At 39.4% G+C, this 13,896-nt stretch overlaps 1 long non-coding RNA gene across 4 annotated transcripts in view; it reads left to right on the forward strand.

Annotated features, from left to right (window-relative positions):
- Positions 1-13,643, forward strand: part of LOC107402612 (uncharacterized) — a 45,879-nt gene extending 32,236 nt beyond the window's left edge. For 2 of the 4 annotated variants that reach the window (XR_006063699.2, XR_006063700.2), the window contains 2 exons: positions 12,369-12,441; positions 13,450-13,643. This is a non-coding gene — a long non-coding RNA (uncharacterized LOC107402612). Of the gene's footprint in view, positions 1-5,372; positions 5,449-10,661; positions 10,711-12,368; positions 12,442-13,449 lie in introns of all 4 variants that reach the window. The other 2 variants (XR_013044569.1, XR_013044570.1) reach the window with 2 other exon arrangements.
- Positions 13,644-13,896: the final 253 nt, after the last annotated feature.

Consider the following 13,896-nt stretch of genomic DNA (forward strand, 5'->3'; position numbering starts at 1 on the left):
TTGTCATGGTGAACTGTGACTATGAACTCCTCACCCAAAACAACAACCAACAATTTCCCATGATTCTGTGAAGGGGAGGCAAGTTTTCTGTACACTGTACTGGTTGGCTGGATGACTGAAGGTGGCTTCACATACATACAAACATATTTAGTAGTTAGCGCTGAGTTTATCTAGGTAAGAGATATTGGTAAACACATTTCCTCAAGGGTTAGCTTTGGAATTTTGAGAACCTCAAATTTTATCTCACCTTATTGGTCAAACATATTCTCTATACAGTTTAGATACAAAGAGAAGGAAAACAGATTCCATTTTTTGAGGGTCTGTTAACAAAGTCATGTTTTTTTGAAAGTGGGGTGGGAGGTGCTGTTCAATCTTTTCTAACATTATGTATCACACTCTAACTTATCCTTACTCTTGTTAGATGTAAAACAGTATTTTCAGGGCTGAATTTTCTCAATTCCTAATTGAACCAGTTTTGATCATTCCCTTTTTTTCACTTGGAATTTCATCACCATTTTCTATCCCAGGTTCCCATGAGTATCAAGTTACTTTTTGACTACTAGTCCCCAAAGAAAATGAGGTTGTCAAATCGCCAGTATCAGTATACCCAAGAACGTTTAATAAAAATAGTGCATTAAATACTTCTCTGGTCACTATGACCAAGTATGTAACAGAAGCATCTTAAGGGAGGGATATTTGTTTTGGCTCATGGTTTCAAAGGCCTTGGTTCATAGCATTCATGGTAACAAGAACATGTGATGCCACTTTAACTAGTGGTTAGACCAAAAAGCAAGGACTTTAGTCAGAAGCAGAAATGGGTACAACCATGATGTTCTAAACATCCATGACCTTCAAACCTCTACTATCATTTGGGGACCAGGTATTCAAGTACATGAGGGGGAGCATTTAAATTTTAATCTATACCATCCTGCTCCTGGTCTCCATAGGCTCATGGCCATCTCATAATTCAAAATGTATGTAGTCCAACTTCAAGATTCTTCTTAGTTTTAATAGTCTCAACACTGTTCTAAAGTCCAAAGTCTCTTCAAAGACCCTAGGCAAACTCTTAACAGTGAGCCCCTGTAAAATGGAAAAGAAAATTATTTCCTTCTACTATACATTGGAATAAACATTCTCATTCCAAAATGGAGGAATTTGAGCATAGGTAGGAAAAATCAGACCAAAACACCAAATCCTGCTGCCACTTGAAGTTATAGATAGGTTCCTTGGACTCTGGCTACAGTACTCTCCTACTATGCTGCCCTGCTGAACCAGGGAAAATATTTCCTTTGGTCTCTTTGTTTAAGAAAGATACCCCAGAGGTTTTCCCTATTTGTACAATGTTTCTCAGGTACATTCCTTTGAAAATCTTTCAAATAACTGCATTTTTACACTTGAGGGACTTCATGGGAGGAGTCCTACTTTTAAGCTACCTTTTCTATTATCCTAGTGCATAGTGCATTAGAGTCACTTTGCTCATACCTCCCCTGAAAGAGGGACAGAGCTTCTTGTGTTTACAGATAAGAACTAGGGGGGAAAGGAATGTTAAATATGAAGGTTTGTCTCTTCAGAGGGAGAGATGTATAATCTCTTTACCACCCAGATGGCCGGGGACAGAGTTAATAACCTAGTGGCCTCTGTACTATTTGTAAGATGGAGATCACAGCAGATCCTCTCCCAGACTCTGAAGATGTCACATGTAGTCAATCTATAGAATCTATCTTTATGGAAGATGTCACATATACTTTACAAAGAGTTTCAATATAGTCATGCCTTAACCTTTATTGTGTACATGGGATTGAGTTAATTATCACCAGGAAACTTTTTTTCCAAATTGTACTGTGCTTAAATATGCCCAGTGCCTGGAATTCTTGGAGTTTGAGTCAACGCTGGCTACTAAATCATGTTGAATTGGACTTGCTTCTTGCTTGTCATGGATCAACACTCAGCTGGCTCTGTCAGTCACAGAGACCCTTACCCTCTCTTTCTGTAACTTTTTATGCATACACTTATTTTCTTTGCTGAAGTATGTGTTTTCCACATCTTTCTATTTACTTACCACTCTTAAATCTCACTGAAAACCTGGCTGAAATCAGCCAGCAACAACCATGCTGCAGCCTGAATACTATACTATCTTGACATCTTTCTGTGCCAAATTAGTTCATTACTTTTTAATTCAGCCTCATTTAAATTTTCAAGACTTTGTCAAAGCACAGCCAGATTACTTGCTATCATACAACAGGAGTGGTTTTTAGCCCAACCCCCAGATAGAGTTCTTTCCATCTGAAACTTTATGTCTTTACTTTCTGCATTTCTATTGGAATTTTGGTCTTCTGAGCTTCCACAAGAATAGCCTGCTAAGTTGTAGTCGTAGTATTCTGAAATTTCTCTAGCTCTTGCATTTTCTCCATTTCCTCTTGGAAGGCCTGTAGTAAAGCACCATGGTCAGGTTCATAACAATAGGCTCCATTTTTTTACCATCTTTTTTTATTAGTTATTTCTTCTGTCTTAGTTACAAAATACCCCACAGAAGCACCTTAAGGGAGGAGGGATTGCTTTGGCTCACAGTTTCAGAAGGTATTCATGATTGTGGGGAGGAACTGCAGTACCTACTGCATCAGAAGAATGTGGCAGAGACTTCTTATGTGGAGGTCAGAACAAGAAGAGGGAAGCTTGGACAGTAACCAGAAATATGTTTTTCTTCAAAGCATTTTTTTTGTTTTATTTTTTTAACATTTATTTTTATTTTATGTGTGTGATTGTTTTGCCTGCATGTGTAGCTATGTACCACATATATACCCTGATGCTTAGGAGATACAGACAGTTGTAAGTCATCCTGTGCGTGATGGGAACCTGATGCTAGTCCTTTACAAGAGGAGCAAGTGCTCTTAACTGCTAAGCCATCTGTCTAGCTCCCTGTTTTTTGTATTAAAAATGGAGATTTTTTTCTTGCTTCTGGTCCACATTTAGCATTTTATATTATTTCACGTCACAGGGGTCACAGGGGTCACAGGGGTTTCTGAAAGGATCATATTTGGTAATTGTGGGAACAGGGGAGGGAGGACCTAGAAGAGGAAGAGCTGGGGAGGTGTGTGTGTGTGTGTGTGTGTGTGTGTGTGTGTGTGTGTGTGTGTGGTGTGTATCTAGCTTTTTCTCACAATTTCCTTAATTGGAGCCTTGCTTTCCATACTGGGCCACTGGGAGGGGTCAGAGTTGACCATCTGAAGGTCTTAAGGAAATAGATACAGTCCCTCAAAATGCCTGCAATATTTTAAGGCCTTGGTTTCAATATCCAGCGTTCTCATTGTGGGGGTTGGGATCAAACAAAAACACACTGGTTTCTTTCATTGAAACTGCTTGAAGTTTTGGTGGATTTGGAAACCACAAAATGATGAAAGAGATGAAGAAACTGGAAACTATTTGGGGCCAGCCTTTCCCCACAACACACAAAGCATGCCCCAGAGCCTGCTGGGAAATCAATGGGCACTTCAGTAGTTGATTTTCTCCTGGTAGATAGGAGTCTGGATCCTTGAATCCTCACCTGAGCCCTCTTCAGCCCCAGTGGGGCTCCTTTAGGCTCTGGGCCCTCCACACAGTAATTTGGGTAATGAATCTGTTGCCCCAGACCCAAGACCCTGCTCCTCATCGTGCTGGTACACGGCTTCTGTCCAACTGTCAGGACATGAAAGAATCGTTCTATTTGTCAGTGCAGTTTGGTGTCATGTATATGTTGTGAGGCCTCTTGAGCTGTTGTGCCTGCCTGGCTGACTAATGTGTTGGTGCCCATCTAAAGGCTGATGGTACAGTGGTACATGGGTGGCAGGACAGGCTTGGAGCCCTTCTGCCGCCCATGTCACACTGGCAGATGTTCGTAGTGGTGTGACCCAAGCTCTGCTGCTGCTTTTCTGCAGCCCTTTGTCTTTGCCTTTCCCCCACTTCACGAAGAGACCCTTGGACCTGAGTCATTGTCCTTGAATAGACCCATGTTATTTATATATTAGTTGACCACAGCCTTGGTGAAGTTGGAAAGTTTTGTTCGTTTTTTTTTTTTTTTTTTTTTTTTTAAAGCTGGAGCCAGTTCTTCATAAACTGGTTGATCTTGAGTGTAGGGCCTAGCTGCACCTTGCTCATGAGTGTGCCTAGGTTAACCGCATTTTCAGTCTTCTGGAAGTCAGAGCCAGTAGAGAGGTCCTCAGTCCGGTTTCAGAGCTTGGCTTCCTTCTGAGTGTTACGTTTGGACAGAAGCTGGATCTTGATCGCAGTTCAGAGTATCTATGGTGCACCCTTGTTGAACTGTATGGAATTCATGGCAGGGACACCAGTGTAGGAGTGGACAGGGAAGAGAAGGACCCAGAGCCAGGCAGGTTCAGATGTGGGGCTAAACTTTTAAAACACTGTCCCTACTTTCTTCTTCAGGTTGGCCCCATGCCGTAAGGGTTCTATATCTTTCTAAAACAGTGATACCAACTGGAAGGGAGGAGAGTACATTTCATAGGTGAATGGTAAACAAATACAAACTAATGGGACTTTTCCTAGAACTACCAATAGGCATTTATGGAGGTGGCATCCAGAAGTCTGGGTTTTAACTGTTCCTCTAGGAAATTCTGGTGCATGGTAAAGTTTGAGAAACCCTAATATTCAGAACATTGTCAGAGTAAGTAAAATGTAAGCAGCATTAGAAAGAAAATAACACAACCCTACCAATCAGTTAAAACACAGAGGTGGTATGATGATCAAATATAAATTCTCATCTCAGACCATCACATAAGGGAAACCTAATGTCACAGAACATTGTTGTGGAATATTGCTTTACACTGTGTAAAGATGTGTCACTGTGATTGATTTAATAAGATGCTGAATGGCCATTAGCTCGGCAGGAAAAGGTTAGGTGGGACTTCTGGATAGAGAGAGGTCTGGGAGGAGTTGAATGCAGAGGGAACAAGACATGCAGGAAGAGAGGTAAAAGCCACGAGTCACGTGTCAACACATAGATGAATAGAAATGCGTTAATTTAAGTTATAAGAGCTAGTGGGACAAGCCTAAACTATAGGCCAAGCTTTTATAATTAATAAGTCTCTGTGTCAATTTTTGTGAGCTGGCAGCCCAAAGAAAAATTCAGCTACAGAACACTAGACAACTAACATTTATTTTTAGATGACTTTTTTCTAAATGATCAACCTATGTGATCATACAAATCACTGTAAGAAAGAAGAAAGATCCATGATGGGGGTGTCTGGGAATGAGGAAGAAGCATAGGGTCACTGTGGTAGCTTGAGAGTGGGTGGAGATAGGATCAAGACATCAAATGGTTAAAGAGATGAACAAAGTAGATAACATGAAAACCACTCCTTTCTTGTTTTTCTGTGTGCCAGCCATCACTCTGTTACCATGACAGCACTTTGCAAAGTTTCTCATGAATAACAGAAAGGATGAAACAAAAAGAAGGAGGTAAGGGTGAGAGAATATGGAGATGAGTGTTGGGCGGTGTACACCAGCTAAGACAGGAGCACTAAGAAGCAAAGTACCCTTCCAGAAAGCAGCACTGCAATCTCTAGGACTCTTTACCAGATCCTAAAAATACCATACAAAGAGAAAGGGATTAGTTACATGTGTCTTTCATTGCCGATTGCAAGAGAGGCTGGGGCATGTCTTGGTAGACGTATGCCCACAAGAGAAAAAATGAATTATTAATAATGCACAGATATTTCTGTCACACAGATGCAAATAATATTGTCTAAAAAGTGATTTGTCTTACCTGTCCTCTATTAGCAAAGATAACAAATTTAATGAAGTTAAAGAATAGTTGTAACTGTCATTTATGAAAGACTGATATTCATGTTAAGATACACACACTGAATTTCTTAGAAGCTTATTTTCACTGGTAGTATGATTTACTTTTCCAGGTAAAATATTATATCCCCTTGACTCATTTGAGAAAAATTACTCTTTAACTGTGTGCATGTGTGTATCTGAGTACAGGTAAGTAGACTGGAGTGCTTCAGAATCAAGAAGGGAACTTGAATCCCTGGAAGGTAGATTTTAGGAGTTGTTAGCTGTTCCATGTGACTGCTAGGAACAAAACTTGCGTTCTCTGCAAGAGCAGTATATTTTTTTAACTGCTGAACCATCCCTACAGCCTCCTCCTCTTGACTCTTGAAGGAGCACATAATGTAGGCCCGAGGATAACAGCCCACTCACTTCTTTTTCCTTAACAGTCTTACATCAAATTATGTTCATACGTGATAGCCAGCTAGGAATCTTACTAAATATTGATGGGGGTAAAAATCATATAACAAATGTAATTAGACTGAAATTTGAATACCATTGAGGTTTCAAAACATGATCATAAACATGAAGGAAGATAAGACAGCTCTGATGTGGAGGTTTTGAGCACATCACTGAATGAAGAGAAAGATGCTATCTTGAACATTACAACTGTCACCTTGAGTAGGTCACTCTGCATATTTATCTGAAATATGCAAGGTGGAAAATTAGGATGAACTAATCTGAGAAGTGCATTTACCTTTCAAATGGTTTAGAACACCCATCAAACACAAAAAGGGCTTTCTGTGTCTTGAACAACTTCAGTTGTGGTAGATACCACTCCTGTTTTTAATTGGACTAAACTGAGACTATTTCAATCTCTGTAGTATATGTAGAATGTGAGGGAAAGGAAATAGAGTCATTGGAAGCAAAATGAGATAATTAATATTCATATCTGCAAAGCTTTTAGCATAGAGCTCAATAAGTTAGTTAATTTGAACCTTTAGAGAATCATTTTAGAGTGTGTCATAGCTCTCAAAATTCAAAATGTTTCTTCTCATTATGACAATATCTAAAAATTTGTCAACATGTTATGGCTCAAATATACCCCCCACATTCATGTGTTGAAACCTTAATTCCAATGAACAGTAATGGAAATAGGTAATTTTCCTGATAATCATCTTGCTCACTCTCCTGGGACTGGCTCAGTTGCCATGGCAACAAGTTGATAGTGGTAAAGCAGGAAGATGAAGTCACTTTATCTTCCTTCACCTTGAGTCAAAGGTCTCCTGTGAGTGCCTCTTATTGTTTAAACCTACTTAAGCCTGGATTCCCAGGCTCCAGGGATTAAGTCTGCAGGAGACTAGGTATGGCAGACAGCATTAAAACAGCCCATGTGCCTTATGGGACTCAATCCCTGATCCTGCCAGCAGCACTGATGGGAATTTGTTCTGTATGCTGTGAATGTGTGTTGCTCTGAGTTAGTTGATAAATAAAATGCTGATTGGCCAGTAGCCAGGCAGAAAGTATAGTATAGGTGGGATAAGCAGAGAGGAGAATTCTGGGAACAGGAAGGCTAAGTCAGGAGTCGCCAGCCAGACATAGAGGAAGCAAGATGTGAAGGCAGAATTGAGAAAAGCCAAGCTATGTGGCTAAACATAAATAAGAATCATGGGTTAATTTAAGTGTAAGAGCTAGTCCATAGTTAGCCTGATCTAATGGCCAAGCAGTTTTAATTAATATAAGTCTCTGTGTGTTTACTTGGGTCCAAGTGGCCACAAGGCTGTGAGAGCTGGGCAGGACCAGGAAAACTTCAGCTACACAGCACCCTGCAGGATTCCATCACTACCTATAACCTCCTTTTAATTCACTAAGCCTCAGCCTCATTTGGAACTTCCCTTTTATGGAAAGAGCTATGCTTGGTCTTGTCTCAGTGCCTTCACACATACCTTGTCCTTTGTGTGATGAGTTCATGAACAGATCTTCGTCTCCTTGAATCTTAATAATCCTTAACATTAGCTTAAAAGACATTTTCTTGAGGCAAAAGAGATGGCTCAGTAGTTAAGAGCACTTGCTGCTCCTTCAGAGGGTAGATTTCGGTCCCAGCACTCAAGCTCAGTAGCTCAAAATCTCCTGTAATTCCAACTCCAGGGTGTCTGATGCCATCTTCTGGCCTCCTATACACAGGTACCCATACATGTGTGCACACACATGCTTGTACACACACACACACACACACACACACACACACACACACACACATACACACACGCACAATCTTTAAAGGAAAGACACTCTTGAAGGAAGTGTAACTAGACTTCCTGGATGGATTAGATCCCTGTGGAATGATCCCCAGTATAACACATGTTGCTGTAATTAAATATTTACTTTTTTCTTTTTCTATTGCTGAGGTTCAGACCCAGGGCATTATACTTGCTAAGCAAGCACTCTACCATTGAATTAAATCCCCATCCCTTTGCTTATTTCTTCATAGAATATTGTATTCTTGGCTCTGAACATGGAAATTTTGTCTACTTTATCCACCATGGATATCCTCTTTCTGTACATATAAACACAAAAACCCAATAGGCATTAGTGGACCAAAGAATGAACAAATGCATAAATAAGAATTTTTTGTGGTTTATCCAAGCATGCAAAACTATTGTATATGGCTATACAACACAGATAGCAACATGGAAAAGAGCAATCTTTAATTGCTTTTCTTCCCTTGTATATGTTTCTGCAGTGCTTTATGTATATAGGGAGAGGGAAGAGGAAAAAGGAAGAGAAGTGGGGTTGAGGGGGAGCAGCAGCACGGGAACATGAACCAGGAGCTAGAAACAAATACAGTCTTCAAATGCCAGCTTGGTGTAGTTGCTTATGTTTGTCATCTCAACATGTGGAGGCTAAGGCAAGAAGATTGCTGTGAGTTCAAGGCCAGCCTGGGCTCTGTAATGAGATCCAGGGATATCTGGGATACAGTATGTGATCCTGTTTCTAAAAAGACAAAAACCTAAGCAGAGCAACTCCTCACCTCCTCCAGTGCTATCAGAACAAAGGTGCACACTGGTGATGGAGCTCTTCATAGTCATACCTCCTATGGTTTCTAGCACAGTGTGTGACCTTTGGGGACACCAGACTCAAACTATAGCATATATTTACCTGACCATTCAACTACTCAATAAGCCTTTATTGACCATTGGCCATGTGCCAGGCGTTGGCTATAGAGATACAACTCCCTCTAAAAAGGAATATAGTCAAGTGAATACTCTCTCCATCTATCTCCCTCCAAGTATAGGGATAAATGGTATCTTACCTTAAACATAAGACACATTTGTGTTTACAACTGTCTGACAAATGACTAGGACAGAATTTTTATAAGAAAACTATGTAGGCCACTTATAGTTTCCTAACCAATTTATTATTATTAGTTGAGGAAAAGACTATTTCAAGAGGTTTTCTTTTTGGGGGTTGGAGAGACAGTGAGAAGCTCATACTTATAAAGAATTTCTTTTTGGTCAGAACCCTTACACGTCAACATTTCATTTAAATTTCACATACTGTATTCACAACTAGTCTGTTAACTTTTCAAATAATTTTAGAAATCACAGTGACACATAATAAATAGGCATTTTACAGATTTTTTTTCTCCTAGGTATTCTTTGGTATAGGTGCTATCAAATAATGAAAATATTGACTGAAACACAAGATAAGAAGCAATGAATTCCTTCCCTGAGACATGGTTTGAAGAAATTCCTCCTTTAGTACAAAGACAGGCTTACAAATAGCATATAGAATTAACTGTACACACAAGTGGGCATGGACAAGATGTTCCAGGATGTTTATAGAAAGAGCTATTTGACTTATATTGTTTAAGAACTTAATTATCTTTCCTGAAGACTGTTCCTAAAAATACTGAAATTTTCCTTCTATAATCATTTGCCTTTCACACCACGGGCTAAATTTTACATCATTTAAACTTGGATCAGCAGCATGGGGCTGAATATGCCCCATATATTTTTTCCTAAGAGTCTTTTACTAAATGAATGTTTTAAGATTCTTCTGTTAGCCAGAACCATGATTTCAATAAAGTCCAATGAAAATCTAATTATGCTTTCTAGTTCGAAGTTGCTTATAATTTTCAATGTTTAGTTTGTAGTTTCAAGTTTACTCTCATAACCCAAAGAGCTGGAAGGGGCCTTGTGGGGTGCTCAGCTAGTCTACTGCCTTAGACTTGTGCAGTGATTATATTGTGTACCCTAATAAATCTGTCTGGGCATTGCAGGCAGAGCCAGCCACTAGATTAGACACAGAGGCCAGTGATGGCACACACCCTTAATCCTATCACTCAGGAGACAGAAATCTATCTGGATCTCTGTGAGTTCAAGGCCACACTGGGAACAGAACCAGGCATGGTGGCACACATTTTTAATCCCAACACTTGAGATCTGATGCCTTTGCTTGGGAGGCACACACACCTTTAATCACAGGAAGTAAGATGGCAGGGCAGAGAAAGGTATATAAGGCATGAGGAAACAGGAACTCACTGTCTTGAGACTGAGGATTTCGTAGAGGTAAGAACGTGGCTGGATTGTTCTGTTTTTCTGATCTTTCACACAATATCTGGCTCCAGGTTTATTTATTTACTTTTATTAATAAGACCTTTTAAAATTCATGCTACAGACTTGCATAATCCTGACTTAATAAATTGGCCCTCTTGTTTGGACCTTGCAGTCACAGGGTCACAGTCTTGGTGAGCAATGCTTAGTTTTCCTTACAGTGGATATGTTGTTCTTGGGAGTTTAACCCACTGTGTTTCCCTTCTTGTTCCTTAAACCCAGTAATACCTTTTCAGTTTTTTACCTGAATTTACTTTATTGGTTACTATTCTTTACCAGCTTGAAAACAATCAGATCTGTCATTCTTCCATGCAGGAATAGAAAAGAGGTAAGCAATAAAAATCCCCAACTTCTTTAGTCTTCTCTTGTAGAACTTATTTTCTTACTTCCAGTATTCTTTTCATCTCTCCCTGATTTCACTGCTAAAGAGACTCTGAAGATGGTCAAAGCCAAGACAAACAGATTTCTTTATATTTATTTGGAAAATCTCTATTGAACATGCATTTCATTTTTAGTCTGTGTTCTGAAATAAAGAGACAACACTGAATGGGAGAAAGTCTTTGCTCTAAAGGAGCTGACTGACATGGTTGGGATGCAGAATTGAAAGCATACAATACCTAGAGGAGCAAGTATGAGATTACATAGATAGGAAGCCTATCTACCCATCTACCCATCCCTGGGAATGAGCCTGTCTTTGTTTCATTTCTACTACTGTGATGAAATATTCTAACAAAAGCAACTTGGGAAAGAGGCAGTTTGTTTTAGCTCATAGTTCCAGGTTATAGCCATCACTGTGGGAGAGTCAGAACAGCAGGAGTTTGAAACAGCTGGTTACACTGCATCTATAACCATATGGCAGAGAACAAATTAATGTATGTGTGCTTGTGTTCAGTTCACTTTTACTATGCTTATAGAGTTCAGGACCCACTGCCTAAGTAATGGTGGCACCCACAGTGGATGGGTCTTCCACCTCCATTAAACTAGTCAAGACAATCCTCCAAAGACCTGTCCAGGCCAACCAGATCTAGACAATCCCTATAGCCATACTCTTCACAGATGATTCTAGATTGTGTCAAGCTGGCAACTAAAATTAACTATCACCAGACCCTTTCAGGCAGCAAAGCTCCACATGGAGAAGGGCTGCAGAGCTGCAAATGACCACTGTCGTAGCACACACAAAGTGGGCTCATTGCTCTTCCGGACCCGCCTTATCTACCACTGTCATAGCACACACAAAGTGGGCTCATTACTCTTCCGGACCCGCCTTATCTACCACTGTCATAGCACACACAAAGCTGGCTCATTACTCTTCCAGGCCCACCTTATCTAGAAGTATCCTTGGGACTTTTCAACCAAGTACCTCAGCCAGACACACAGAAGATAGTCTCTTAGTTTCGTTTCATGATGTCAGATGTCTTTGGAAGTATTTCCTCATGGCACAACACTTGCGACCCTCTCTACTACCCCACAAGGGACCTTAAAAGAGCAAGCTCTGATCTCACTGGGTGAGCTATAGCCTTTTACTTCAGACTCTGTTGCGCTGTCTCCAATAAATCCATTCCTTGAATATTCCTCCTTCCCCCCTTTACAGTTGACTGAAGACTCCATTGCAATTAATTAGAGAGTAGGGGATGGTGTCCATCTTGAAAATTTTATTCTTATTCATTTGTTTCCTGATGCTCATGACACAACCACAGACTGGTAAGTTATGAAGTAATTTATTTTGGCTCACAGTTCAAGTTAAAGGCACGGAACAATATGTGGGACTGTTCTTGCTGGCAGAGTTCAAAGATGTGCATGGCACCTTGTAGTGCAAAGTCTAATTGGTCTTAATAAAAACCCAGAGTCTGATATTGGGGTAAATGCTGAAAAATCAGAGAAATAAAGGAGCCAGCCACTAGAGAAACACCTTACCTCTAGGAATTCTCAGACTGAAAAGGGGTGAACTCCTGTCTCCTCTCACCTTATTTTTCTCTCTCCACCCAGACATATCACTTCCTGTCTCCAACTCCTAAGTACTGAGATCAAAGGCATGAGATCCCAAGTGCTGGGATTAAAGGTATGTACTACCACTTTCTGGCCTCTGTGGTTAACTAGTGGCTAACCCCACACTCTGATCTCCAGGCAAGCTTTATTTGTTAGAGCACAAACAAAATATCACCACAAAATCTCATAGCAAGAATCAAGGATGTGCATGTATATGTGTCTGGCTTTCCTTTCTTGACTAATAAAGCTACTAGGGCTCAGTCATTAGGCTTCGCTCTAATAACTGTTTCTAGTCTCAAAGGCCTCATTTGAATACCAGTCAGATTAAAGTTCCTGTAGTTTAATACCTCACTATGGGATTAAATTTCAACATTTGAAGCTTTGGGGACATAGAAGCTATATCCAAACCATGGTAAAGGCATAGGAAACAGTCTCTGTAAGAGTAGTGTGTGTTTGGAGAAGATGTACTTTCTTCATTTTCTGAGCTTAGGACTTGGTAGGACCCATTGGGCCAGCTTTCTTCATTTTTGTTCCAAGTTTCTGTATACATATACATTCCTACTTTCTTAATTGACTGTTTACAGAGAGTTTTTTAAAATAATAATAATAATAATAATAATAATAATAATAATGGTGAATTTGTGGATTTTTCTTGTACTTCTGCCAATTTTACTACATATATATGAAAATTGTTATATTTTCTTTTCAAATTCCAAGTTTAATTTTATCATAACACTTGCTTAATTTCTTTTGCCTGCATGTTTTCCTGGAGTTTTAATAGAGCAACTCCACTTCTTTGCTCAGTACTTGTCAGGAATGTTTTTTCATACTTTAGGCTTCCAGGTCTTTTGTTTTCTAATAAAAATAATATGGATATCTTAGAAGAAAAATTCAACCAGACTTAAACTATGTATGACATGACAGTATTAGTTTGTTGAGGGATTGATTTGTGTCTACAGTGCTCAGAAACATCTTTTGATTAGTTCATCATTTTTATGTGCTCTCTACTCATTTTTTGTTTCTATTTAACTCTTTTCTTGATATTGTTTTTAACTTTAATATTTTTTTTCTTGCCCATCAGATGTTTTAAAGCTTGAGCTGGCAAGATGAACCAGTAAGACAACCCAAGACTGACTCTCAGAGCCCACTGTAGAAGAGAACAAACTCCACAATGTTGACCTCTCACCTCCACATGTGTACTGTGGGATACACAGCCCCTACCCCCAGATAAGAAATAAAAACAAACTAATAAATAAAAAACAATTTTTAAAGCTTTTTGGTTATGTTTACTTTTTATGGAAATGTAATTCAAGTTTTGAAATCATAGTTGCTATCCTTCATTGTCATCATTGTGCATTTCAAAACTTCCGGAAAAGTTTTAGGTTTTATCTCTTATGTATTTACTTCACATCAGTTTCCATTCTAGTTGCTCATGTGCTGTCCTAATCTCTCTATTTTTCACAGGGTTCTTTTTATAAAATAGATTCAGAATAATTCTTTGGATTTATCCTTCATTTAGTAATTTTCT

Source organism: Peromyscus maniculatus, chromosome 14 (assembly GCF_049852395.1).
Source record: "Peromyscus maniculatus bairdii isolate BWxNUB_F1_BW_parent chromosome 14, HU_Pman_BW_mat_3.1, whole genome shotgun sequence".
NCBI classification, from domain to species: Eukaryota; Metazoa; Chordata; class Mammalia; order Rodentia; family Cricetidae; genus Peromyscus; species Peromyscus maniculatus.